General features: G+C 38.3%; 1 protein-coding gene across 3 annotated transcripts in view; it reads left to right on the forward strand.

The window, feature by feature from the left end:
* The first annotated feature begins 19,933 nt into the window (after positions 1 to 19,933).
* gdpd2 (glycerophosphodiester phosphodiesterase domain containing 2) overlaps positions 19,934 to 27,988 on the forward strand; it is a 135,585-nt gene continuing 127,530 nt past the window's right edge. For all 3 annotated transcript variants that reach the window (XM_051934954.1, XM_028815833.2, XM_051934955.1), the window contains exon 1: positions 19,934 to 20,220. The gene's annotated coding sequence lies outside the window, so the exon portion shown is untranslated. The remainder of the gene's footprint in view (positions 20,221 to 27,988) is intronic.

Raw genomic sequence — 27,988 nt, forward strand, 5'->3', positions numbered from 1 at the left:
CATTGTAGTTAATTTTCTCTGTTTCTCCTATTAGGTTCTATTGAAACTTTGACATTGTTAATCACTTTGTAAAAATTAGTTATCTTTTTGGTGCTTTTGGTTAGTTAAATTATGTTCCTCCTGTTTCAATTTAATGATAATTTGTTTAATTTATTTTTGGTGATGGACAAGTGGGATTTGTGAGTAGTAAACAGGCCCCATGTGCATTAAATAAGCTTGTTATAGCACCAGGGAGTACTTCTGCCTCTTTCAGCCACTGCAGTATTGCAGGTAAATTAACTTTGCTTTAAGTTTTTTCCACTCTTCTTCTGTCTAGTGCTTGTTTGGTCTGTGATCTTATCGTCTTTCTTATTAAGTATTTAGTGGTTTTGGAAATTTTTGTCTTGCTTTTTGGATTTCTACTTTAATGTTAAGAGTTTGACTTTATTCACTTGATTGACTTTGTCTTTTTTTTGTTAGTTTTTTTAATGTGTATACTATATTTGGTTTCTTAGTTTAATATTTTTTAATTTTCAGATTTTTTGTGGACCCTGAACTTTGAGATTTTACTCTCGATTTTTTCAGTACTTTTTAAAATTAAATATTATTGTTTATCTGCAAAATTTACCAAAGTATTTTTCACAGCAAATATCCTTGACCTTGTTTGCCAAATATTTTTCTAGAAATTTGACCGCTGGTTGGCTTAGATTGACTTTTTTCCCAGCACCCCATGATGCATTGTGAAGTGAGTGTGACATCACAAAGCTGTAGCAGCTATGTTGGTGGGGGATGTGACTACCCGATTCCACATCTACAGAACTTTCACATATGTTTAATAATGTAAGCATACAGTATTTTATGACACTGTCCATTCTTTTTTATGGATGCATGATGTCACTGCCCACTCAGAACTCCTTTTGGATTTGCATCCCACATATGTTTAAAAAAAAAAACTTGAGGGGTACATTAGGTGACCGTAATGAAAATATTATGAGTACTGGTGCAAATCAATCACTGCTGCTGAGTATATACCGCTGATCCCTGTGTGCTCAATCACTCACCACTCACCGCATGGCTTATCAGTGCTCCTAAAATTGAAACTATGTAAGCAGAATTTTTTTTCTTTTTTCTGGTTTTGGGGCATTTGATGTATTTTGTTTGTGGTTTTCATTTTCTCTCTGTGTTTTGTAATTTGAGTAATGGTGGTGCAGTGGTTAGCACTGGTAACTCAAAACTCAGGTCACATTTTTGCTCATAATAATTGGCAGACACTTGAAAGACCATTGCACCATTATAACCTGCTCAAAACTGATTCAGTTCCTCCTTCCTTATTGACTTCAGTGCATTTCACCAACTTTGACAAAGTTCACAAACATTTCTGCAATTTTGCCAAACTGTGAGAGGTTCACTCATTGCCATTCAGTATTTGTATTTTTTAGCTTGCATATTGATTCTTTTTTTGTATTTTGAACTTTTTGTTTATATTTTGGATTTATTATTTTGAATTTTACATATAATATTTTGGCTTTTCTATATTTTTGAATCTGCTGTGTTCAGATTTATTTTTTTCATTTTATGCTTTATTGATGTAATACACTAAATTGAATAATTAAAAATGTTGTCAGCATTGCCAGGATTTAGCTGTTTTCCCTGCCCATATGTGGCAAATCTCAAAACATATTATATGTTGACTGGAAGGAAAGTCTGATTTCACTGATTTCAGCCTGTCATCATGCGAGTGACTGTAGTCAAAGCATTTTTTCTTAACTCACCATTTCAAATCTGTTGTAGCATTGGTTTCATGTATGTGATAACTACTTTTTCATATAAATATGGAGTCACAGGAGCAGTTAATGACACCCGAAGTACAGACACTTGCTGTATTTTGCATTGATCATGTTTAACATAACTTTGAAACTTCAACCCATGATATGAAAGAAGATCGGTGAATGTCAAGAAACACTGGAAAAATTAGGCATCATGTGCAACCTACAAGAGATGAAAATATAGAAACCAAAATGAGTGTAAACACTAACACAGTTAAAAAGTATTAACATAGCAGTTGCCTACATACCGTCTAAGTAGGGACATATAACAGTATCTTATGCTTTAGCTGTTGAAAATGACTGTTAAAACATCTCAGGTGTGATTCTTGATGTTTACAGCAGCACTGTATATTAATAAATATTTAAAACAAAATAAAACTGAAATATTAAATCAAACAATTCCTTCCCCTAAAATATATATTTATAAACAATTGAAAAATGACATCCTTAAGTAAGGTATAATCTTTAACATAACCTATTTCTTTTTGTATTATTTATGTAGCATTCAATCTGTTTGAGGTCAGTGCAGAGGTTTGTATGCATTTGTTACTTAGGCCTATGATGGGAATATAGGGAAAACCAGCATATGATGATATGCTGTATCTATTTTTCCTACCTTTTGAATATTATCTTTTCTTTTCCCAGAACAATAAAGTTCACAAAGGCTAGAACAATAATAACATTATTTGGCACATGTTTTTGCATTTTTTTTTCTGTTACAGTTACTTACTTTGTTCCATACTTGAGTGGATAAGATTACATGGAGCTGCATATAATGTGGTCATTGAAGCCAATGCCTGAGGAACAATAATTGGATTAAGACACATTTATTTTGACAGTGATACTGCAGGAAATGTTTTGTGGTCACTTGTATTTAATAGCATCTTGTCTTTTGCAGTACAGATAGGGGTAGTATTGCTAATTAATTTTCCTTTTTTTTTCTTTTTGAACTTTTGTTGTACAGCTTTGCACTTGCAAGTGTTTTTACGAGCTTAACATAAAAGTCAAAGGTGAGGTTTTACATGATAGAAAATTATACTGTGATGCCATACTTTCTGGCCTCAACAGCAAGTTCTTCACAATGTCCCCACTTTACTAACAATGTCAATCATCGAAAAACGTACTACTGATGCTAATTTTTTTTTCCAATATCCAAACTGTGGAAGCTTATTGTTGCCCCTCAAAAAACATGGATGTATATTAGGTGAAAAAAATATTCTTTGAGTAATGCACTATAAATATACAATGTATTTTTATGTATATTATACATACCATATACTGTATGAACAAAACCAGGTATACTAAACCATGCCTTTCAAAGATATCAGTTGCAGCAACAGTCCATTGAAGATTGGGAACTTCATGCAGGTGCAAAGGCTCCTTTGTCTGAAATGACCTGAGGGCATTGCATGAAGCGCACCTACCGATCTCTCATTCAATATCTGCATATATAGAGGACCAATACATTGTTTTGTTTTCTTTGCCCAGAGATTTGGTTCTTCAATAACAGGAGGTCTTTGATGTAACTAGATAGTGTGATATTTCTGGAGGGGTTTCAGGATCAACAGCCTCCCACCACAAAGTATCAGCTCATTTTGCATTATGAGTTCATCTCTCATAGAGTAAACATGACATAAATCATTTTGATGAGGCAGGCAAACCATTCAAGATAATGTCACTTAATCATTGTCATGTTATGTCTGTAGCAATCACAGCTTTTTACTCTTTATTACAAATGCAAATTCTGGGTAACATTTGCACTGTTGTGTGTTCACTTACCACTTATACTCACATGATTAGTAGGTATGCATGGGAGATCGTGTCAGCTATAAAAAGCTCCTTTCCACATCTGTAGATGATATCTAAATTGTACCTCTGAAGCTTGAGCACTATTCTTTGTAGATATGGTGAGGCACTGTGCAAAGAATCTTTTAAGAATGGTGATTGGTGGCTGCATGGTGATCTATCTTCACCACACCAGGGTGTCTTTAAATTAAATCATGAAACTTTTAAAAGCAACACTAGTGACACTCTTACTTTTTCAATGTGAGCATATCTAGATATGGTGGGAGGTGGTGTCCTGAAAGCAAAAGCTATTGGCTTACTTTCTTGCATGTAAACTGGTCCAAGGCAATGTTGGGAGGCAACCACTGATAAAGTTACAAGCCTTTGTACGTTAAAGTACTAGAGTACTGTATCTTAATTAAGGAGTTGATGGAGGGGTGCAGTGATAGTTATGAAAACATTTTGACAAGTAGTTTGTCAAGTACAGAAAATGCTTCACTGCTTCTTTGTCCTCTGGGACTGGCATCATTTGAAATGTTTTGATTTTATTTGGGTCAGGTTGACCACCATTGGCAGTTAAATGGTGGCCAATACATGGATCTTAATTCACTCTAAACACACATTGTTATGTATTCAGTTTCAGATTTATATCTCTGATTCTTTTTAGATCTCATCCCAGATATGTATTATGCCCCTGGGTTGCCCTACTCCAAATCTGTGTATCATTTAAAATAATCTCACAGGCTGTCCAGAAAAACAGTTATGCCGTTCGCCACTAGAAGACCTCACTACCAGTTAACATGCTATAAGACATCTTTAGGAATCAGAATTTACCTGCTGGAGACATGAATGTTATCAGATAAGATTAACTTTTCTCCAGTGGAATCCAGACTTGGCATTGAGAATAATAAATCCTTTTGCATCAGGCATACCGACAATTACTGTTCCAAAGGGATGATGTTGCAGCCTTGTTTAGGAGTTTGGGCTCACTACAGATTCACTACAGAGTGAGCGTTCCTTTTTCTTGCTGTTATAATTTGCAGAAATTCTGCCCATAAAAATGATGAACAGAATTTTAGACAAACAACAGCCCTGATGGAGTCCCACACTCACTGGAAGTCTGACTTTATGCTGGCAATTCAAACCAAGCTTTTGCTTTGATTTTATAGGGCCCAACAAGAGCTGGCTCAGTACCCCATACTCCTGAATCACACCCCACAGAACACCCTGAGATCATATACCTTTTGCAAGTCCATAAAACACATATAGATTGGTTGGCCATGCTCCCATAAACTCTCCAGAATGAAGGTAAAAAATCTGGTCCTCTGTTCAATGCTCAGGTCAAAATCTGCATCGGGTTCCCTGAATCAGAAGCTCGACCAACATCCAGATCCTCCTTTCCAGATCCCTTGCATAGATCTTTCCAGGGAGGCTAAGGAGTGTGATCCCCCTAAAGCTGGATCACACCCTCCAGTCACCCTTCTTAAATATGTGCACCACCTCCTCAGCTTACCATTCCAGAGGCACTGTCCCTCCATTCCACACAATGTTGGAGAGGCATGTCAGCCAAGACAGCCCAACAACTCAGGGCAACTATCATTCAACCCTGGAGGCTTGCCAACAAGGAGTTTTTTACCTGCCTCAGTGACTTCAGCTCCAGTGAATGGTGAGTCCTCTTCCAAGTCTCCTGACTCTTCTTCCTCAAAGGAAGGCCTATCAGTGGGATTTAGGAGGTCCTCAAAGTGCTCTTTCGACTACTTGAATATATCCCCAGGAGAATTTCTTGGTGCTATGTAGAACTGTATGGTGTCCAGTTTGTTAGCCTTTAAGGTCATGGTTCTTTTTTTGTGGATGATTTGGTCCTGCTGGCTTCATCGGGCTGTGACCAGAGAAACGCACTTGGTTAGTATGCAGCCAAGAGTGAAGCTGCTGAGATGAGAATCAGCACCTCCAAGTCTGAGGTGATAATTCTCAGCCGGAAAAGGGTGGAGTGCCTTCTCTGGGTTAGAGATGATGTACTGACTCAGGTGGAGGTGTATCTGGGAATCTTGTTCAGGAGTTAGAGAAGAAGGGAAAGAGAATTAAACAGCTAATCAGAGCAGCGTCCACAGTGATGTGGACATTGTACTGGTCAGTCATGGTGAAAAGAATGCTGAACCAGAATCTCAGAATCTCTTTTTACCATGTCATTGTACATTGTACCCTCACCTATGGTCACGAGTTGTGAGTAGTGACCGAAAGAACATAATCATGATAATTTGTGGTTCTTGTTTGCAAGGTGTGGACATTTGCTACAGGATTTAGTAACCCCAGTGCTACACCATCTGGCAAGCCTAAAACTGGCTTAACACTTTTATCTTCTATGTTGAATTTAAAAACTTTAGTGCACTGTTCATATCCTGGACATTATGTATCTACCATAAGCAATGCGATTCATACTTTCTGAAGTATTCACATTTGCATGAGGCAAAATCTTCATATATAATACGCCACCATGGCTGTTTGTTTGTCTGTCCAGGATTTTAAATCACCTGTAGCTCACAAACCATTTCACCTATTGACCTGAAATTTGGCACACATATACTATGTGACATCTACTATCTGCTTTCAGAGTGATGATTTTATTACTCTTTTTATTTTTATTTTATTTTATTGTAGAATCAGCTCTCAGCAGCGTGCAACAGGGTGGCCGTGCGGCGCATGCATATGTGCACTGTTCTCATTTACTACCACCTTCGCGGTCACTTCACCTACCTCTTCATATCTTAAATCATCCTTGAGGCAGATTGAAGACTTAGGCCGGATATATATTTCACGTGACGTGACGTATGCTGCAGCGGATGCTCCTGCTACGCAAGTGTTGTAATGTTTATACTTGCGCGTGTACTTTACGTAAATCTGGAGGAATCCGCCAGGTGGCAGTGTGAGATATTATCACGGTGAGAACATGTTCAGCTTCTCTGTGTTGTGAATTGCCTAGAACACCCATTAAATTCTGATGACACCTTACCGCAATATCTCTGAAAAGGATGTTTACTGATTAAATCCAGGGATGTGTCCATTCCAGCAAGCATTGGTCACGAGTGAGAAACAATCCCTGGAGGAGGCCTCAGCTCATCGCAAGGTGAATACAAGCACACACATACACTAGCATCACTTTAGCAGCACCAAATCCCCAAATTTGCATATCTTTAGAAGGAAACTGGAGCACACTGAGGAAACCCAGCAGGAAAACATGGAAACTCCAGGCAGGGGATATCAGCGACGTGACTCCCTGCAAGACAGCAACACTAACGCTCTGCCACTGTGTCACTCCCATGTGTGTAATTATTAACAGTATTCATTATTTAAATGAAATTACCGATTTATTTGTAAAATGTAATATACATGCTGCAACTCACGCATGCGTCGCGTTAATTTCTGAGGACCTGCTCAGAGGACACATCAAATGAACGCTGAGAACGCGTGGCAGCCATGATGCGGGCGCGTACGCGTTCTGAGCGTGAAGTATAAACAAGCCCTTAAGTGCCAGCTTAAGTGAAAAATTAAGAAAAACCCACTAAGTAATTGCAACACAAAAACTAACTCAATCAGTTTTAACGCGAAAAGATGCTGACGGAAGAAGAGAAGCAGCAGGCCACTAGGGCGGAGAAAAAAACAGCTGCTCAGGAAGCAGCAAGCGCATCAGCCTCTGAGCAAACGAATGCTAAATGTACAGAGATAAAGTACGAAAACTATGAATGCTCAAGTCAAGGGTATTCACTACACGTTATTGTGCAGTGTGCCATTACTGGTATTAAATAATAGGCTTCTATGCAGCATATTACATTTCAAACTTGTGTTAAGTATACCGTTCAGATTTCAGCAGCAAACTCAACATTTTCACAATTGAAACTGTCACATGGCTGAATATTGCTCATAATCTTTTTTAGTTTACCGTGTATATCTTCTGTCTGATGGTAAATCTGTGCTTGTCAGGCAGCTTCAATAGAGTCCAGCTGTAATCAGGACAGTTTTAGGCCTCGGACAGATTTAGTGACCTGAGACATTCTGAGTTCTGTAAGATGACACCCCTGTTAGCTGCATCTCTTTTGATTGCACCCACTTTCCACGTCCCCATTCCACATGTTAGAGATACACTTTTGTGCTAAATGTGCTATTATAGTAATGGTGGCAAACTGAACATGTGTGCAAAAAAATATTTATTATAAACAAAAAAAGCTTCACCAGGATAAACTGTGAGGATAAACATTGAGCTATCCACAATGGGTATGCTAGCGTTTCTCAACCTTGAAGTATTTAGGGCCCGAGTTTTCATAACAGTTTTAATCGCGCCCCCCCTAACGTTTTTTTGAAACCCTAATAAAATGTATTCCTATATTTTTTGCTGCCGATACACCGCTACAAGTTTAAAATTTCCCTACGAATAGCGAAATTATGCCACTAGGCGCACCCCACAAATTGAGAACACAAAGCCGCTTGGCTAAGAAGGTCTTAGCTGGGTGACTCAAACGACTACTTTATGCCTCTTCGTGCTTCTGAGGGCAAGTGCTTCATTCCTCTGGAGCATAAATTCCACCACAATTCACGCATCATTAATATAAATATTAAAATTTTGTACACCAGTAATACAGTACTAATGATATAAAACAGAGATGACCACAAAGACAGTACTCTAAAGAGCTCCTAAACATCTGGCGCGTAGTATTGCATATTTTGACTGTTTACACAAATTATATGATTTTATATGATTCGATTCAGAGTCTATAAGAATATGTAGTGTTAATCATTACTGAGTGCAGCATATAATGTATTCTTCTTCATCTTCTTAGCATTTCCCATTTTTATATGGGGTAAAAATTCTGATTACCAGTGCAGATCCTTAGCCACAGAGCCACTACTCCGTTGAGAGCAGAATATAACTAATGTGTTTAAAAGTGCAGTCTCATGAATGAGTCCTGCCAAATTCAGATGTAAACTACTATAAACTATACTATAAAATACAAAATGTTAAGATTTTTTGTTCAATTTGTTTGTAATACATGACACCAAAACAACTGCTTCGGATGCAGAACTGAGAGACCTTGATAGTTTAGTTTAATAAATGCTGAATACACATTTGAGTTCAGGAACTAAAGCGAATTGAAATCGTCATGAGGGGTGTGTAATATTGGCATCAGTTCACCAGCGAAATAGGGGAATGACTCCAGAAGGGGGTGTCAATTTATGGACCTCATAGTGTCTGAAGTGCTCGGATCTGTCTGAGGCCTAAAACTGGACAGATGAGCTCCTGACTGCAGCTGAACACTTTTCGGGTGCTTGAGTATTATGCTAAAACATGGAGGAGCAGCATGCCTATATTGGCAACATTGCGTGAAGAGATTCCATTTCCCTCAGTTGTTACTGTACTTGCTATAGGCATAGCTTGAGCTCATTTCCTTTCCTGAGGAACATGAAAGAGTTTGAACAGCAAAAACCTCACTGTCTTTTCATAGCTCTTTCGTGATTCTTTCAGATTATTAATGTGGCATTTGAATATTGATTGCTAGCTCTAAAGTTAAATTCCATTCACACATGAAAGTAAATGTTAGAAAAGCTCATTTTTGTATGTTGAGACATTTTGCATTCCTCACACTATAAGATCATGAATTGGCTCAGTGTGACTGCCAAATTCACATTTTTTAACATTGATACATGCAACTGGATTCATTTTTCATGTTTTGAATTCATGGTATTCAATCTATGCCTGCCCATAATAAACTTTTTTACAAGGTGGGCATATTAGCTGTGACTTTTTTTAATAATACCTCTTGGTCTTCTTTGTCTTTTCCCACAACAAATGAGTCTCATGAAAATGCATTGGGTCTGTGTGCCGAATTTCTTTCATTTTACCACTTTCTGACACATCATAAAGTGTGCTATTCAGAAAGGAAAGGGAGAGCACAGATGTGCTCAGGGTACAAACCTCTTTATTACCTCTAGTTATTTTAACCAACACAATTTGAACCCACTTCTTCTACCCATACTCTTTTTTTCCTGCCCATAATGCAGGTTTGGCTAAAGGTGTGTCTCAGTCCTAGAAATTAGTGCCTAAATTTGTTGCACCTTAGAACATTATAAAAAGGTGGAACCAATGTCCTACAGATTGGCACATCACATACACTTTAAAATCCACCTCATCTGCCCCATTTAGAGGATTAGATCTCTGTTCTATCCATCTCCTCCCCTTACTCATCATGGAGACAGAGATGAGGAATATGAGGTTCAAGAGATTATCAGGTCAGGTCTGGTCAGGTTGGGGAGCATGCACTGGTACAGCACGTTGCTGCACCTACCACACGACGAAACAGCTTGGGATCCTGGTTGGCAACCCCCCGGGCAGAAACGCAGTCCAGCCCCACCCTTCAGAAATGACCTTCTATTTGCTACAGCCAAGTGGTATGGGTGCATCCCCTTGGTCTGGTCCTGCCGCTTGGGTCCTCAGCAGTGAAGATCCTGCAAACTGTATCACCCTTGGGGAATTGCGTCACATAGCCATAGTGCCACAAGTGATGCTCACTGAAAATGCAGGTAATGTGTCTCATTTGGGAATCCATGAGCAACCGCTCATTTGACAGAAAGTCAAACCACCGGTACCCAAGGATTCTTCGAAGAGACAAAGTACCAAAGGATTCCAGTCTTTGTTTCAGGTCACTGTATAGTGTTCATGTCTTGCAGCCATATAGCAAAACAGTAAGCACCAGGGGCCTCATGCATAACGCTGTGCGTCGAATTCGCACTATAACATGACATAAGCACAAAAGCCAAAATGTGCTTGCGCACAGAAAAATCCAGATACAGGAATATGTGCGTTCGCCAACTTCAGTGTTCTTCCGCTACATAAATCCCACTCAGCGTAGAAATAAATGCACGTGCACGCACACGCACACGCGCTTGCTGTCCCGCCCCAACTCCTCCCAGAATTATGCCTCTTTGAATATGCAAATCAATATAAATAGCCCTTAAGCCCAGCGTTCTGTGAAAAGGCAATGGCAAAAGTACGAGGAAAAATAGAAGAATTTCAGCAAATACCAAATGGAGGCAAAGAAAAACGTACTATTTGTTGGTTTAAATAGTTATATAATCATCAAAAGGAAGTTGATCGAGTGACATAGCGTGTCGGAGAAACTCGAAAGCTCAAGTTCACAAAGTCGCACAGTGCCCAAAATAAAAAAGCTGTCATATATCAAAGTCGGCGTGAAAAGGCGACTCGTAGCCCACCGTCTGAGTGTCATATGAAAGCTTATTAGTGTACAGTGAAAAAAAAGGCACACAGTGTTAAAAAAGCACGAAATGTCAACTTTAATCTCGAAATTTCCACTTTAATCACGTAGTTTATTTTGTCATTAAAGTAGAACATCATAAACTTTATCTTAAAATCATTTAATTTACTAGTTTCTCAAATCCCATCGTAACTAAAGTAGCACATTAAATGCTTTGTTTTGTATTTGATCTTCTATGTGCCTGAATCACTATGTGCTCTTCCTCCGACAGGACACAGAATCCATTACGTTCGTAATATTACAGCTCTCTGAATAATTAAAATACTGAGATGTATACTTGAAATCATTTTCATGATGATATGAGTTAAAGCATGTTATTAAACATGGGAACACGGTGGCGCAGTGATTGTTCATGTCTTACAGCAAGATGCTTGCTGCACCATGTGCGACTGTCAATGAAATACTTTATTACAGAAGTACTGTCTTTTTCAAATGTACTAACCCCCAATTTCTGTCCTTACTTTTCTTTCTCCAAATACCCAATCGCCATATAATCAGCTCTGTAATAGACGTTAAGCCATCTGTAAGCTTAGAACGCCGATTCTTAAAAACATTTAAGGAACATCGATATACAGTATCTTTGTAATGTTTAATTATTCTATCCATTTATACTTCCAGTGTCGCGCCGGCCACAGCATGAATACAGCACGAGGCAGGAACAAACCGTGAACGAAGCTCAAGCTCACTAGCGCTGCGGCACCATGTAGTTAAAGTAAAAGTTTTACCTGTATAATATAATCAACATATTTTACTGCATTTCATCTTAAAAATGATATCCCCATCATATGTAAATACGCGCTTTATAAAGTGGCTCAGGTTGTGCAATATTATAACTGTATCGTAAGTACAGTTACCTCACGGTAACTTGCAAGTACAAACAGTTCTACAAGGAGCACTTGATGGACTGATTGAGTGTGTTTAGAGTTCTTGGGATGAAACTGTTTGTGAACCGTGAGGTCCGAACAGGAAAGGCTGTGAAGCGTTGGTCGGATGAGAGCAGTTCTAATAGCGAATGGCTGAGGCAGCGAATGCTGTATACCGATAATTCTCTTTCCGATCGCTGTAGATCTGTGATTCACACTCAGATACAGTGATATAAATACTCCGAGTGGCACAGTGAAAGTAATATGGAAAAAGATGATCTGCTGTGGCAACTCCTAATGGGAGCTGCTGACAGAAGAAGAAAAAGGTACAGTGAGTGTAACAACGCTAAAGCAGTTATGGTATTTAGAATAGTTTGACCATTCTGTGGACCATTAAATTGTTACAGGTTAATTACAATCAGATGCATTAAATTTTTGAACGATATGTGGTTAATTTCAATGTATTTGATAAAGCATGGATGTGGATCAAAGAAAGGGTAACCACACAGGAACAGTAGCACTGCTTTGATGCTGGGTGCCGCCATTCTGCAAAACCGAGCGGAGAACTTGCGTACGACAGGGTATGAGGTACTGTGGAAAAGTGCGTGGCTTTACGCCAAGTGTAGGTTTTATACATCGCGATTTGAACGTGGGAACGTTCTTACGCAACATTTCTGTGCGTACGCACCGTTTATACATGAGGCCCCAGGACTCTAAAGACTTAAAGAGATTATGGATTTGAATAACACAACTGTACTACATGGAAGGGATGTGACTCAGAAGATCATTTGTGAGTGCCAACTTCTCATGAAGATTCTCCTTGACTGGAACAGCAATGTCATGCATGTCACCACAACAAACCACTTGGGCACTTTCGGAGCATGCACATTAAAGTGAAGAAGGAGGTGAATCTTTATTGGGAATCATCATTCTGGCACCACAGTATCTTGCATGCACATATTATTTTTGGAAGATTTCTGACTATTTTAATATTGTTTGTTTGTTTATTTATTTATTTATTTGCTTGGACTTTGCCACCATCTCGACACCATTTTGGGAATAACTATTTTCACAGGCACCGTTATGTGGCATTTTCAATGGCTGTGGCCATCTTGTTTACAGTATATGTTGTCAGTCATGTCATATGGAGATTATGTGACCCTCCTTGTAATCACGGTTTGCCTATTTGAGTTAATATACATACATCTTTCCTTGAGAAGGGGCCTGAGTTGCCTTGAAAGCTTGCATATTGTAATCTTTCTAGTTAGCCAATAAAAGGTGTCATTTTGCTTAACTTCCTATTTTATCCATAAACTATAGGTGTTGGGGTTTTGTTTTTTGTATCTTTTTCTTTTTCATGGGAGCCACTATTTTATAGCTTCTTTGAATACTGTTAGCAGAGTAGTTGCCGCCTCAGAATGACCAAAGGTCTCAACCTGTGATGTTAGCGGGCCAACAGTATAAAATTCAATATTACTCACTTCCTGATTTTGTGAAATTGAGAATAAACACTTAACTGGTTGGTGTGTGCTCTGCTTTGGTTTTGACTTTAAACAACAGCCCACTGAGCTTTATGTTACTCACCATGACTTTTGTTTCATGTTTGGGGTTTGGAAAGATAGGACTTATTTTGGGTTTAAACTTTAGCTTGTCATAACAACATTGTCTTTTCTCCTGGTCTCTTCATAAGCATTTCACTTGCTTTTACCATCAGGCATAATGATATTCTAGTGTAGGCTCAAAATACAAGTCATGGTTAGTACTTTCTTACAAGATTATTTTTGACTAAGAGTACATTTTTGTTTAATATTTTGCCTTTCACAGTTAGCTTTTTGGCTCTCAGACCCCAGCCTGCTTTTGGCTATGATTTTGCCAGTCTGCATTCTGTTTTCCATCTCCTGGTACTGCTTGCATGATTAAAAATACTTTTAGAACACCGATTATTTACCAGACTTTCACAACAAGCAGTTTTGAATTATGCTAAACAGTGAATTAAGTGCAAGGTGTTCAGTTGTTTGTGTCATTTGTTTCGAGACTTTAACCTCCAAGACACAGAAATAAATGTACGGAACATTTAATCATTGTTATTATATCGGGGGATTTTGTTGGCTTTTCACAATTTCACAATTCTTTTAAGTGCTTTTAGGAGTATTCTTTGTTATTTGTCTGGCTGCCTAAAATAACAATGCTGCACAGTTTTCTTAGTCTTTTTCAATATGCTTTCCCACAATTGCAACTTCACCTCTTTTTTCCTTACTCCATATATTTGTAAAGATAATGATAATTAATAAACATGTACTGTTAATAGGTAAAAGAAAAGAGTGTGACGTGTTCCATGGTAATTGGTCCACGCAAGTAAGATGTCACTGTATTCTGTACTCACTACAATAATGACTCTACAAACCTAGAAATAAAATGACTATGAATGTTATAGTTTATCCAGTGTTTTTTTATGTAATTTTCTTGCTGTTTTTAAAATATGATTGTGCGTATTGTATTACTGATAATGTTCTCTATTCACTCTTTCTGTGTTTTTTTTATTGAATATTGTGTTTGTCGATTTTGCAGTTCTATTTTATGTTATCCATGTATGTTGTTTCTTGTTTTGTTTTGTTTTCTTTGGGCAAGATGTTTAGGGTTTTCATCTGCCCCTTTTGTAAACATTTTGATTTTTGCAGGCTTTGCCCCATTTTTTGTCTGACCTTTGTTTTGAGCTTTAAGAATAGGCAGGATCATAACACCAAAGATACAAGCAATACAAAACCAAAAGTATAACTAGGGAGATACAAGAAATAGAGAGCAGCTAAAGAACACAGTTGTATATGAAAACTAATGCTACAGAAAACAAAGAGTTCTTATAAAGGGCTTTCAGGTAATTGCAGGTTTAATTACCACAGCACCTGAGGGTCCTAATTAATGCAGACAAAGGTAAGGAGGCAGAGAGAAATAGAAAACTCAAAACAAATGCAAACTAAGAGCAAGGGAAACACGAAACAACAAAAAAAAAGAAAAGCATAAAAAAAAACAGGACACAGCTGCAAGATTACTATTGTGATTTAGACAAATCAATTGCAGAATCTAGCATTTGATTCTTCACTATTCCAACAGGTGGTGCAGATTATATTTTGCTGCTGCTGCATGGCTATTTTATTGATAGTCTTTCAAGCAAAAAATTTCCAGAGTAGACTCTTTATTAGATCCCCAAATGGAGCAGACAGAATTCTCCATTGCCTCATTGAGGATTGTTAATAAACTGCAGTAAAGTAAGATTTTGTAAGTTCCAGAGGTAAAGTATCTCAATGTAAACAATTAGGTACCCTGTATACTTTTATTTATTTCTCAAGCACAGATGAAGTCTATAACCACAGTACTGAGGAAGCACTGCTCATGCCATCTTCATCACTTTTTCTAGGTTCTTCTTGAAATTGCTGACTACAAAAAATGTGAGAAAGGGGCGTAGAGGCAAATTAGATAATGAAAAGGAGGAGGAGAGGAGAGGCGAAGTTGGGAGCATGCACTGATAGAGCGCGTTGCTGCACCCACTACACGAAGAACCACCTCAGGATCCCAAATTAGAACCCGAGCACAGCCGTGCAATGAAAAGGGTTAAAATGTTTTAAACATGTGATATGCAGATTGGCATCTGTATAGAAACAGACTATTTTGTATTCAAAAGAAGGTTTTTTACTTTATGGTAGACTCAGCTATAACTCTTGTTCTGCCTTGTAAGTTACAATATTATCATTTAGTTTTTCAATTCAGAGCTCTATTCTGGTACAGTGCTTGCTTCTTTTCTTATATTTGATCACTGATGTGCTTCTTGATGAATTCCATCTGTACTAAGGTTTGGGTTGAATAATTTCAAAGATAGCATAAATTATTATATAGCAAGTTTTTATGCATGAATACTGTCTTGAGTTCTATATTAGACAATCTGATAATATCAGGTATCTGTTTGTGAAGAATTTCCATTTTCTCCTCTTATGCTTTATTGTTAAATTCTTTTTGCCAATAGATTAATTTGATTGGTATAATGGCATTTCAGTGACTTCACTTTGTTGCAGTTTTCTCAATAATCGACATTCTTGTATTTTCATCATTGCAGTGACCATGATGTTATTAGAAAACAGCAACAGTTACTAGTTATGTGACTGCTAACAATGCAATAAGTGATGTCATTGTGTGATCCATATGTAAAATGACGGCAACATAAGAACAACATCCTAGCTTTAGGATAATTTACAAAGACTTCTCAAATATTTAAAATCAATTTTCATTTGCACAATGTGTTTTGTAGTATGGATTTTGACCTTTTAACACCATTTTCTTTTTTTTTCAATTTTGTTTTGGCCCTGGTGTTGGTCTTTTTCTCTCCCTCATTTTCTGAACTCTGCTTGTTTCATTTAATTTGCCTGAGCCTGCTCGCTTTGGTCCTAATTTCCTGCTTTTTCAGCCCATTTCCACCATGTATACACCTTACTGCTTTAAGGTGCTTGAAACTCAAAGGCACATGCGTTCATATTTCTTAATAATGGATTTAAAGAAGCCTGGCTCCATTACACATTTGAACAATGACAGATTTTTTTTTTTTTTTGCATAGAAGCTCACAGGATTTTGCATGCGTTTTTTTGTGACCGCAGAGCAGCAGCGTCTCTGCTTTGAGCACCACTGGAATGTCTGTGCTTCTCACCCTACCTCCAAAGTTTTTTGTGAATCAGTATGAAAAGGTCTGCTTTTTCAATTCAAACTGGGGTTTTATCCCCATATCTTATGTGCAATGGCAGAGGCTGAGTGATTGAAGGTGAATGATTGGCCTGGAAAAACAATTCTGATGTTATGAAGCAACAGTAACGCACCATTATATCCAAGCTGGCTGCTTTCTTTTTAAGCAGATTCATTTTAATACTGGTTAGAAATATCAATCCTAAAAAAGACTTTGAATTATTGTATGAAACTTAGTAATTGTTTTTACATTGATTTCATGAGAGTAAAACTGAGCCTCTTTTCAAGATAGCCTCCACCCTGTGATGTTGTGTTCCTTTAGTATTACAAAGAAGGATAATCACCATCACTGCTGCCTTTGCTATGTCTATAAATGGGCTCAACAAACAAATTTGACATCATTGTTAAATGATGCTATGTGTTTACTTGGCAGCTTTACTTTCTTCCTCAGCATTTAAAAAAAAAAAAAACAGAAATCATCTCACAACTGAAGTTACTTTCTAACAGAAGACATTTCACACCTAATAATACATGTTGCAGGGTTGAAAGTAATATATGGTTTGTTAGTGTTTTAGTCTTTCTTTCACTCCCTATTTCAACATATCAAATGGCTAGCTAAAAATTTGATTCCTGTGATTTCCCAATTCCATGTGCTTTTTATCTTAAAACAGTGTTCTCTGACATGCTTATAGAAGAACTACCCAAACCAAACAGAATACTATCCCACAACTTTCTGCTTTATTTATTTTATTAAGGATTGTGGAAGAGAGGTGAAAGAGAGAGTGCAGGCAGGGTGGAATGGGTGGAGAAGAGTGTCAGGAGTAATTTATGACAGACGGGCATCAGCAAAAGTGAAAGGGAAGGTCTACAGGACGGTAGTGAGACCAGCTATGTTATATGGGTTGGAGACGGTGGCATTGACCAGAAAGCAGGAGACAGAGCTGGAGGTAGCAGAGTTAAAGATGCTAAGATTTGCACTGGGTGTGATGAGGATGGATAGGATTAGAAATGAGAACATTAGAGGATCAACTCAACTTGGATGGTTGGGAGACAAAGTCAGAGAGGCGAGATTGCGTTGGTTTGGACATGTGCAGAAGAGAGATGCTGGGTATATTGGGAGAAGGATGCTAAGGATAGAGCTGCCAGGGAAGACGAAAAGAGGAAGGCCTAAGAGAAGGTTTATGGATGTGGTGAGAGAGGACATGCAGGTGATGGGTGTAACAGAGCAAAATACAGAGGACAGAAAGATATGGAAGAAGATGATCCACTGTGGCAACCCCTAACGGGAGCAGCCGAAAGAAGAAGAAGAAGAATTAAAGTTCTTTTATAATCTTCCTGTTTCATTTTGGGGATTTTGCACTTGTAGAATTTATTTTGCCCTCTTTTTTTTCTAATATCAATTTTTGTCATGTATTTTTTTAACAAGACATCCAATCACATCATGTGGCTGCCACTATTTGCGACATAATCTGGCCTGTTGGTATGAATATATGGAGTGAATGGGACCCCTCGGTGGATGTTCTTTATGTACAAACTTTCTCAGTCAGAGTTAGCTTTCTTTTAAAGCAGGCCTAGTGTCCGGAAATTCTCCTTTTTGACTCTGACCCAGGTTTTGTTCTCTGACTTTAAGTTTGGCCCTTTGGTATTGCCATTTCCATCATTCTGCCATACTGGTTTTGACCTTGGTATGTCTCCAGCTGTTTGCATGATCTCCCAGTTACCTCACAATAGTTTCAGCCACTCCACATGGGCTCACAACAGTATCTACTCAAGATATGAACCTCCACTGGAAATTACATGATGTGCTTGCAACAAAGTACATCAACACACATTTAAATGTTTTCTTTATAGCCATGATAATAAAAATGTCCACCTATCTTCTGAACTTCTTCAGTTACAGGACCATATGGACCTGGGGACAATTAGGGCAGGAACCATCAGTAAATAGCAGCCGATTTTATTGAAGGGCGCACTCACGCACACCCTCTCTCATACCAAAAGCAGTCTATATGATTTTCCTAAATATTCAGATTTGGTGACTTTAACTTCATTACGGCCTTGATGCTTTGATCAACACATAATATTTTTTCTACATCACTCCCTGTCTAATGTGTTGATCGGACTGAAAAAAATCACTTAATGTTATTAAAATGAAGAGCTTTATGCATCACAGGGATTTCCACATGAAGTTGGCCTTACTTATTACTAATGTCGGCATTGCACATTTGCTTTTTTTTTTTTTTTTAAAAAAACTTCAAAAAAGTGTATCCATTCTTTTCTTGGTACCATCCATCCATCCATTATCTAACCCGCTATATCCTAACTACAGGGTCACAGGGGTCTGCTGGAGCCAATCCCAGCCAATACAGGGTGCAAGGCAGGAAACAAACCCCCGGGCAGGGCGCCAGCCCACCGCAGTCCTCGGTACCACTATATTCAATAAGAGATGGGGTCTACACAGCAAGACCTGGTGCAAAGTAGGAAAAAAATTTACTCAGAAATGCACTTACGTGTTTCAATGTAATATACCTGTACATGTCTTTGGGAAAACGGAAGGAAAAAGAAAAATTCCACATGGACATTGATCCACTGGTGCACACTTCACACTGAGACTAAACATATCAGAATTCAAACCCTTCTGTAGTAAGGCCATGGTGTTGTCACATCTGTGCTGGTTCTGGAAAGGAGATACAGAATTTGAATTTAACATTTTGTTAAAAAAGATGCTTACTGCAGGACACTTTGTCAGGAAAAAGGGTAAAATATTATAAAGGAACAATCACCAGTCAAAGATTTGATTTAAATATCACCTATTTTTTTCTTTTATAGTGAGGTTGTCTTTCTCCCTTTTTCCATATATACTCATTCAAATTTTCATCCATTATAATCATTAATTCAGGTCAAGGTCACATGGGACTGGAGCCCATCTCGACCACATCCTGCAAAAGGCAGGTGCCATTCCTAGATAGAGTGCCAGGTCTCTGCAGGGCACACTCACAAACAAGCAGAATCAATTCATTCCACAGTTCAAGTAGCCTGAATGTCTTTGGGTAAAAAAAAATCTGCAGCAAAGGGGGATTTTGGAAAGTCCACATAAGACTTGAGCCAAGGATTATGGAGTTGGCACTCATACAATTATACATATTAACATACATATGTATATTGAAAACAGTTGAATGCACAACGTAAATAAATATAATTGTTTTTGAAGCAAGAAAAAATAGGTAAATGTAAATACCCAACTCGCCTGACAGTGCCGTCAGTTTCTATTTCAGTGTTTCGAATACTAAATCCTGGACAAAAAGGGGAGCACAACAAAACCCAAAACCTCACCAAAGGGACATTCATTGATCAACACCCCGCTGGCCGCGGAAGGCTTTTTTTTTTCTTTCTTTCTTTTTTTCTGCGCGCTGCTTCGCTTGACAAGTGGAGCATAAGAATACGGGAGCGTCTCTAATGACTACTGAAAAAGGCACGTCCTCGCTGTCTCCAGTCCCACTAAGCCAGAGGCGCATTCCCGTCCTGTCTATTAATTAAAACCTGTCCGTATTCATCCCACGACTAGTTTGAATGAGTCTGAAAATGTGAATGGATTAAATCTGTCAAAAGAAAAAAAAGAAACCTGGGGAGAGTTTATGGGGCGGAGAAACGCTCAAGTTTCTGTCTAGAAGCATCAGAAAAGCAACTTCTGTTTTCAGGTTCGGATCAGCAACTTCAACTAAGGTAAAGCTGCCGGGATTCGGGTTCGAGTTCGGTGCGGGTGCGGGTGGAGAGGGGCGCTCCGTGTTGCTTTCTTTGGCAGAGGACACTGGAGAAAGTTTAAGTAAATGAAAAAGAAGTACCAAGTTAAAGTTCCGGAACAATGTTGGCTACTTTTTTCAGTTAATTTCCTTTATGGATTTATGTGTTTGTTTTAAAACGAAAGTAAGACGGTCATTTTTGATCATACAATGTCGTGTGATCAAGATCAACTGTTCCGCTTTGAAAACTTTTTTTAATGTGTAATATTGTATTCAGATGATGCAAGTAATGAAATTCAGTAATCAAATAATATTACAGAAACTGAACCAGTTCAGTAAACCGATGCTCGGTATGCTGTTTGCGTTCGTCCTGTAAATTTATTGGGTCAAAACCAATCATTTCGCATCTATCTATCTATCTATCTATCTATCTATCTATCTATCTATCTATCTATCTATCTATCTATCTATCTATCTATCTATCTGTCTGTCTGTCTGTCTGTCTTTCTGTCTCAAGTTTCCATTCTAATCTTTTCTTTGAAATGTGTTCATTTTCAAAATTATTTTCGACAGCCGAAACTACATAACTACACAATTCAATTTCTTTACGGGTGGTTGCCCAATATAAAGTAATAAGAGTGGCACTTTAAAGCAGTGCTGTGTTAATTAAGAATTCTGTATTACTGAAATAGACGCTGGAATTTCTTTTTAAGTATTTTTACGTTTTGCATCTCTTTGGTACAGATTACGTTTAGTGTATTCTTAGATTTAAATGTACTGTGTAAATATAACTTTGCTCAGAGAAACGAGAAAAGTCGAAAAGAGCGCAACGAGAATAAACAGTGTAAGGAATTCTGAAAAAAATAAAATCAATTGTTCAGTTATTTTGACAAAGTGGAAAAAAATGTCGCTAAACTGATTGTCGGGTTTCAATTGGCTCACTCAGAGTGTCCCGTCCATCACTGTTTGCAGCTTTCTTTTACCCAATGCCACGATCTCGACCCATAATGAGCGAGTTGATACAGAAGTGGAGTCACAAGTATTTACGAATGTTATCTGTCATGGAATGCCGACCCGTCAGATGCTGACGAGAAAGGGACTGAGACTTGACACTGGGATGGATAAGCGAGTAGACTGATGGATAGATCGGTATGAAGTTATTGAGAAACCAATTTATTTACAGAATAAACTGTACACTGTACAGTATATTTCAGTAAGACTCAATGCAGCCATGAATTACCAGGGAGAGACAGGTGGATTCTGTGGAAGCTTCAGTGAGGAGTTGTGGGAAACAAATAACACAGGGACAGTGTAAAAAGTTGACTGTGAATTTACACTAAATATCAAGCTACTTATTGCATTACTTTCACAGTATTTTACTTTATCGTATCACAACATTGAAACAAAACTAATATATTTATATCTCACACTAAACTGATTAATGTGATGTAGAAGTATACGCTGCAGTTAAACTACGGTAATTTCTTTAATTTAGAAATTTAACCGTAATAATACTGCATTTCAGTTGCTAGTAGTTTACTGTTACAGTAATGCAGTAGCAATTCAACAATCAATCATTTGGCTGCCAAAAACACAAACCATCATTTTTACCCATTGATACAATCTCAATGCTCCGTAGAGTTCATTTATGTTGTGGAAAAGGAAATGGTTAATTTTGTGAAGTTTGTTGTGCTACAGGTTCGCCAGTTTATTGAAACAAACAAACATCATAAATCAGCTTCAGTAACCACAAAAAACCTTCAGCACACACAGAAAAAGTACTTTGCTAGCCATCTTTAAGTACAGTATTTGTTTTTCTCAATGTAAAGCTGTTGGGGTCATTAGAAACAATGGACAGTGCTGTTGCAAAGGGGGCGTACTTTATGCAAATATACTAACTTAATGCAAAATTTAGTTTTCTGTGCCACTGTGACTTTACAGCAATACAACAATTATTCATAAAAACAGTTCTGCACACTGAAACAATTGAAAACACTGCTTAAAAGTAAGTATATGTTTACAAATGTACATTTACGTTTATGTTTTAACCATTTGTTGTATTACTTTATATAATGAATTTTTAGTGTTTTTTTAAAGTGTATTCTCCTGATTTGCCTCGCAGTTAGGAGACCTGGGTTCACTTCCTGGGTCCTCCCTGCGTGGAGTTTGCATGTTCTCCCAGTGTCTGCGTGGGTTTCCTCCGGGCGCTCCGGTTTCCTCCCACAGTCCAAAGACATGCAGGTTAGGTGGATTGGTGATTCTAAATTGGCCCTAGTGTGTGCTTGGTGTGTGTTTGTGTGTGTCCTGCGGTGGGTTGGCACCCTGCCCAGGATTGGTTCCCTGCCTTGTGCCCTGTGTTGGCTGGGATTGGCTCCAGCAGACCCCCGTGACCCTGTGTTCGGATTCAGCGGGTTGGAAAATGGATGGATGGATGGATTCTCCTGATTTTTAACAAACTTTTCATCTGGTTGAGTTCTGAAGGTCCCAATAGATAGATAGATAGATAGATAGATACTTTATTAATCCCAGGGGGAAATTCACATACTCCAGCAGCAAAAAATATTAAATTAAAGAGTAATAAAAAAATGCAGGTAAAAAACAGACAATAACTTGAATAATGTTCAACGTTTACCCCCTCTGGTGGAATTGAAGAGTCGCATAGTTTGGGGGAGGAATGATCTTCTCAGTCTGTCAGTGGAGCAGGACAGTGACAGCAGTCTGTCGCTGAAACTGCTCCTCTGTCTGGAGATGACACTGTTTAATGGATGTAGTGGATTCTCCATAATTAATAGTCCTCCTCCTCTCTACCTCACTGCTTGGTCACTTATTTCTTGTGTCTGTGGTTCTCTGTGTGAATGAACACTTTTTAATGTTTGTGCAAAATCAAACAAGTCTCCATCAGTGTCCCTGTAAGTAAAAATGTATGAAAATGCACTAAGTGAAAATGTCCCACAATGCAACATGGACAACCTTAAATACAATTTAACTGTAATTTCTGTCTTATGACAGAAGATGAATGGTTTAGCCTGCTGTGATTACATGATACATTTAGTATAGTATTTTATTCTGAAAAATTACAGTTAATTCATGTGAAATGCTTTTTTTGCAGTGCTGAACCAAACAGTTTAATTCCTGTGAAATGTTTTTTTACAGTGCTAAACCAAACAGTTCCTGTGTTTGCTGTGAGAAAGTTGTTTTAAGGTGGTACTTAAAAAGAAATTTGAGAAATTAAGGAAGCTTGAAGAGTATTAATTGGCTTTGGCACACAAAACTTTTTTCTCAGGAAAATATTGCACAAATTTGTAGGAATCTCTGAGTGATCAAGTGATGAATCAACCGAAAGTGATACATCAACCAAAAGAACTAGCTTCTGGTTAGCACAGTTTAAATGAAAAGGCACAGCTGCTGCTGCTCTCTGTCCGGCATATGCAGAAAAAATAAAAAGAATTTGTCCAAATGTGGCTGTTTGGCAGTAGCAATGCCTGCCATACAACCATGCCTTCTTTTAATAATGTCACAAAATTTTGTGCTGGTTTAAAAATATCCTTTCATCCAGTTCAAGGGAACAGCAGTCTGGAGCTTGTCCTGGGAACACTGGGCTCAGGTCAGGAAAGAGTGCTGCATGGGGGCTACCAGTCTATTGCGGTAACCAGTTACACCACTCCCAAGTCCATAACCAGACAAGGCCAATTTGACATTGTCAATGAACCTAACCCCCCGCCTGAGGAGAACGTGCAGACTCCACATGAATAACATCTATGATTTGTAAAGCAACTGCATTATCCTCTGCACCACCACGCTCTGATAATATGATATAATCTATATCTATATATAAAATAAAACATCTGTCTGTCTGTGTGTCTGTCCACTTTTCATGAGAGAACTACTTAACAAATTTAGATCAGTATTTCCATCCATCCATTTTCCAACCCGCTGAATCCGAACACAGGGTCACGGGGGTCTGCTGGAGCCAATCCCAGCCAACACAGGGCACAAGGCAGGAACCAATCCCGGGCAGGGTGCCAACCCACCGCAGGACACACACAAGCACACCCACACACCAAGCACACACTAGGGCCAATTTAGAATCGCCAATCCACCTAACCTGCATGTCTTTGGACTGTGGGAGGAAACCGGAGCGCCCGGAGGAAACCCACGCAGACACGGGGAGAACATGCAAACTCCACGCAGGGAGGACCCGGGAAGCGAACCCGGGTCCCCAGGTCTCCCAACTGCGAGGCAGCAGCGCTACCCACTGCGCCACCGTGCCGCCCTAAATCAGTATTTTTTTTCTATAATTTGCTTGAACATTCCAGTTGATTTTGCAACTTCTGTCATTGTGCTAAGCATTATAGTTTGCTTGCGGTACCGATTTATTTGCGTGAATCCAAGACAGAGGCTGTAGACTGAGGGGAAGTGAATTCTGTGTTCACTTAAGCAAATGTTCTCAAAGAGTCAATGTGGAATCCCCAATTAACCTAGCATGCACTTTTTGGGAAGTGTGAGAAAGACTCCACATGAGAACAACATGAGGAGAACATTCAAACTTCTCATAGATAACAACTTAGTAGATGAACTGTGAGATAGCAGCACTGATCATTATGCCACTTTGCTACACACTTTAAGCATATTTTCTTTTAAAATCTAATTATAATCAGATACTAATGTTTCTAAGATTGCACCATTCTCTCTCAATGGTTAGTGCTGCACCTGGGAGCTTCATTGAGAAAGATTAATTTTCTCACCGTTTCCTGTCTTTGTGGAAGTTGATCATGTCCAAACAGGTTTCACCAAGCACTCTGGTATTCTACCATACAACAAACTCATCTGTGTTAGATTGACCAAGCGTTATACATTGTGTTCTGTAACAACCTGGCAACCTCTTGTGACCCTGTAATAAAAAAGCAAGTTCAGAAATTACATGGATGTGAGTACATGCATGTATGTTTTCCTGTCATGGTCTTACACGCCATCCAGGATTAGTTCCCACCATACACTCAAAGCATTAGCTCCTGTAACTCTGAATGAGCTTGATGATGCATAGATGGATGGAAATCCCAGCATCCTTTGCACATAAATTGTTGCTCACTCACAGAGGCCTTTACTAAACATGGAGGAAATCTTCCTAAATTCAGGAACGTGTCCAATTACAGTGTTCTTTCATAATTAATTTGTTATCTGACTGTGAGAAGTTTGTGCAGTATGGTATCACATACTACAACAGTAATGTAACATTTCTGGCAAATACATTTTATTTATATAGCTCTTTTTACATGTTCAAAGTGCTTCCTAGATATTCAAAAGGGGGCAATGGGAACAGAAGCAAAGAAAAGGCTTGAAATAATACCAGGTAGAAACTCATATTAATACTGTATTAACAAAGTAAAACATACATTTCAAAACAAAGTTCTGGGTTAATGCAAGAAAGCAATAAACAGCAATAAAGTATAAACTGCCATAAAATAATAAACAACATCATTGATTGTACTGCAGACCATCATAAGCATCTGGATGGAGAAGGTGAAGGGTCAGAATGTCTGAGTATGTTAAATGCCTTCCAGGAGAGAACAGTTTTAAGTTGTATATTTTAATGAATTGAGTCTACAGATTTAATTATTTTAGGGAGGTCTTCCAAAGTCTGGGTGCAACAGAAGACCTGTCAGCTGGAGAGCATGGACTAGACCACCAGCATCAACAGACCAGAGTGGGCAAACCGAACTATAGTGCTGTAGGGGTCTGTGATGTCCTCCAGTGCAAAGCCATTTAAAGCTTTACATTAGTGGAGTCAAACTCAGGTTCTGGAGGGTCTTAGAGGCTGCAGGTTTTCATTCAAACCTTTTTCTTAATTAGTAGCCAATTACTCCTAATAATACATAGTATTACCTAGTAGTTTCTTTTTCCACCATGAAAATAATAATTAGATGCAAAGTGAACTAACAGATGACCAACTTACTCATGGGTGCCTTACTCAGTTCCTGGAGGGCCACCATTTTATCTCCAAATAGAAGTCAATTCTTGCTATTAATGAAAGCTGTTATTTAATTCTAGGACTTGTAAATACTCTCATTTTGTCACACCACACATTTCCGAAACTGATTTCCTTTTTTCTTGAGTGCACCATCCAAATTTTTGTGAAACAAAGCAGAATAATTGTTAATTTCTTAATTTGAAATACTTTATTGAATCAGATAGCATATTATAGACACATAGGATGTAGTGAGCTCATCTGTTGGTTTTTGTATATCATTATTGTCTGGCAGCTGATTTTGCAAAAAAAAAAAAAAATTATCAGTTCAGAATCTTAAAAAGCAAGTCCTTTAAATTTAAGGCTAAAGAAGTCTGATCAGTTAGCAGCAGTTATTAGTTACAAAGTGGCTGGGAAGAAACTCTGCAGGAACTGTGGCTTTCCACAGTTCTGAGCTTGACTCTTCTGTGTTGGAGGACGGCGGTTAGATTGTCTAATGAATCCAAGAAGACCCAGGAAGCCAGTGAAGACTGAACAGAACAGGGGTTATCCACTCATTACTGGGAGTTTAAGTGAGAATGTTTGCCTCTGCTAACAAAAAGGTACAGAAGTCAATGTAATGTGAAGAAAGGGTGGACAATCTTTAGTATCAGAAAAGGAGATGGATGAGTGAAAAAGGGATATGGTGTGGAGATGGAAGTAAGAAACTTTTTTCAGTGGGTTAAATAACAAAGGTAAGTATCAGAAACGATGCCAAGATTAGGTATGATAGTATCATTGCTTAGAGTGAATTGAAAGGAGTTCCTTTTCTTGTGGGTTTAGTGCCAATTGCAATGAGCTCTGTTTTGCTGCAGTTTAATTTTAAGAGGTTTTGCTCATTCCGGCGTTTCATTTCTTTGAGACAAGTTGAAAGAGCTCTGGCTAATATTAGCATGAAAGTGATAACCCAGTCCATGGGTTAAATACAATATGGCCATTGGGGGAAGAATGCAAATTTAGAAAATCTTAGGGCTGAGGACAGAGGATCTCCTGGTGTGAGTGGCACTAACCTGGACCTGCTGTTGTCAAGACTGATAAACGTGGTCTGTTATAGTTAGTCAAAATACTGTCCACACTGGAGGGAAGAATATTAAAAAAATGCTGTCTATCCTCTCCATTTTCTATCAATGGGAAAATATTTCTCTCTATTATATAAAAAAATCTTGGGATGAGATTTTTTCAGAGAGATGAGACAAGAAATTTCAGAAAGATAATTTCAAGTCCCGCAAGACAAGACTTTGTGCCAAGAGAAGAAGTGAAAACCTAACAGGTCCAAGCGGGGGTGGAAATAAAAGACAAACAGTAGAAGAAGAAAAGACAAAGAGTAGAAGCCAAAGTAGAACGTCGTAAAGAGGTTCAAAAATGTTGGCGTGATACACATGCAGACCAGGTTAGAGACTATGAAAGTACTAAAATTCGAAAGTCTCAAAAAACTGATAATAAAGATCGCATTAGCGCTAACAAACCGAAATTATTTCTCAGTGAAATAACAGAACAGCGAAAAGAGATCAAATACTGTATATGGACAAAGATGATATGTCAGAAATATGTAGATATTGTTCGGTTTTAAAGTTTAAGTCGGAGACTTGTAGATCGTCTAATTTGTGTTGCCATTAGGGAAAAGTAGTGTTTCTTTCCAATGAAGAAGCGAATTCGCGAGAAATAAAAGATTTGTTATTTGTTGAATGTGAAAAAAAATATCCAAATCTACAATAATCAGTTCGCGATTCAGGACCATACGCTATGA

This window comes from Erpetoichthys calabaricus, chromosome 12, assembly GCF_900747795.2.
Source record: "Erpetoichthys calabaricus chromosome 12, fErpCal1.3, whole genome shotgun sequence".
Taxonomy (NCBI): Eukaryota; Metazoa; Chordata; class Cladistia; order Polypteriformes; family Polypteridae; genus Erpetoichthys; species Erpetoichthys calabaricus.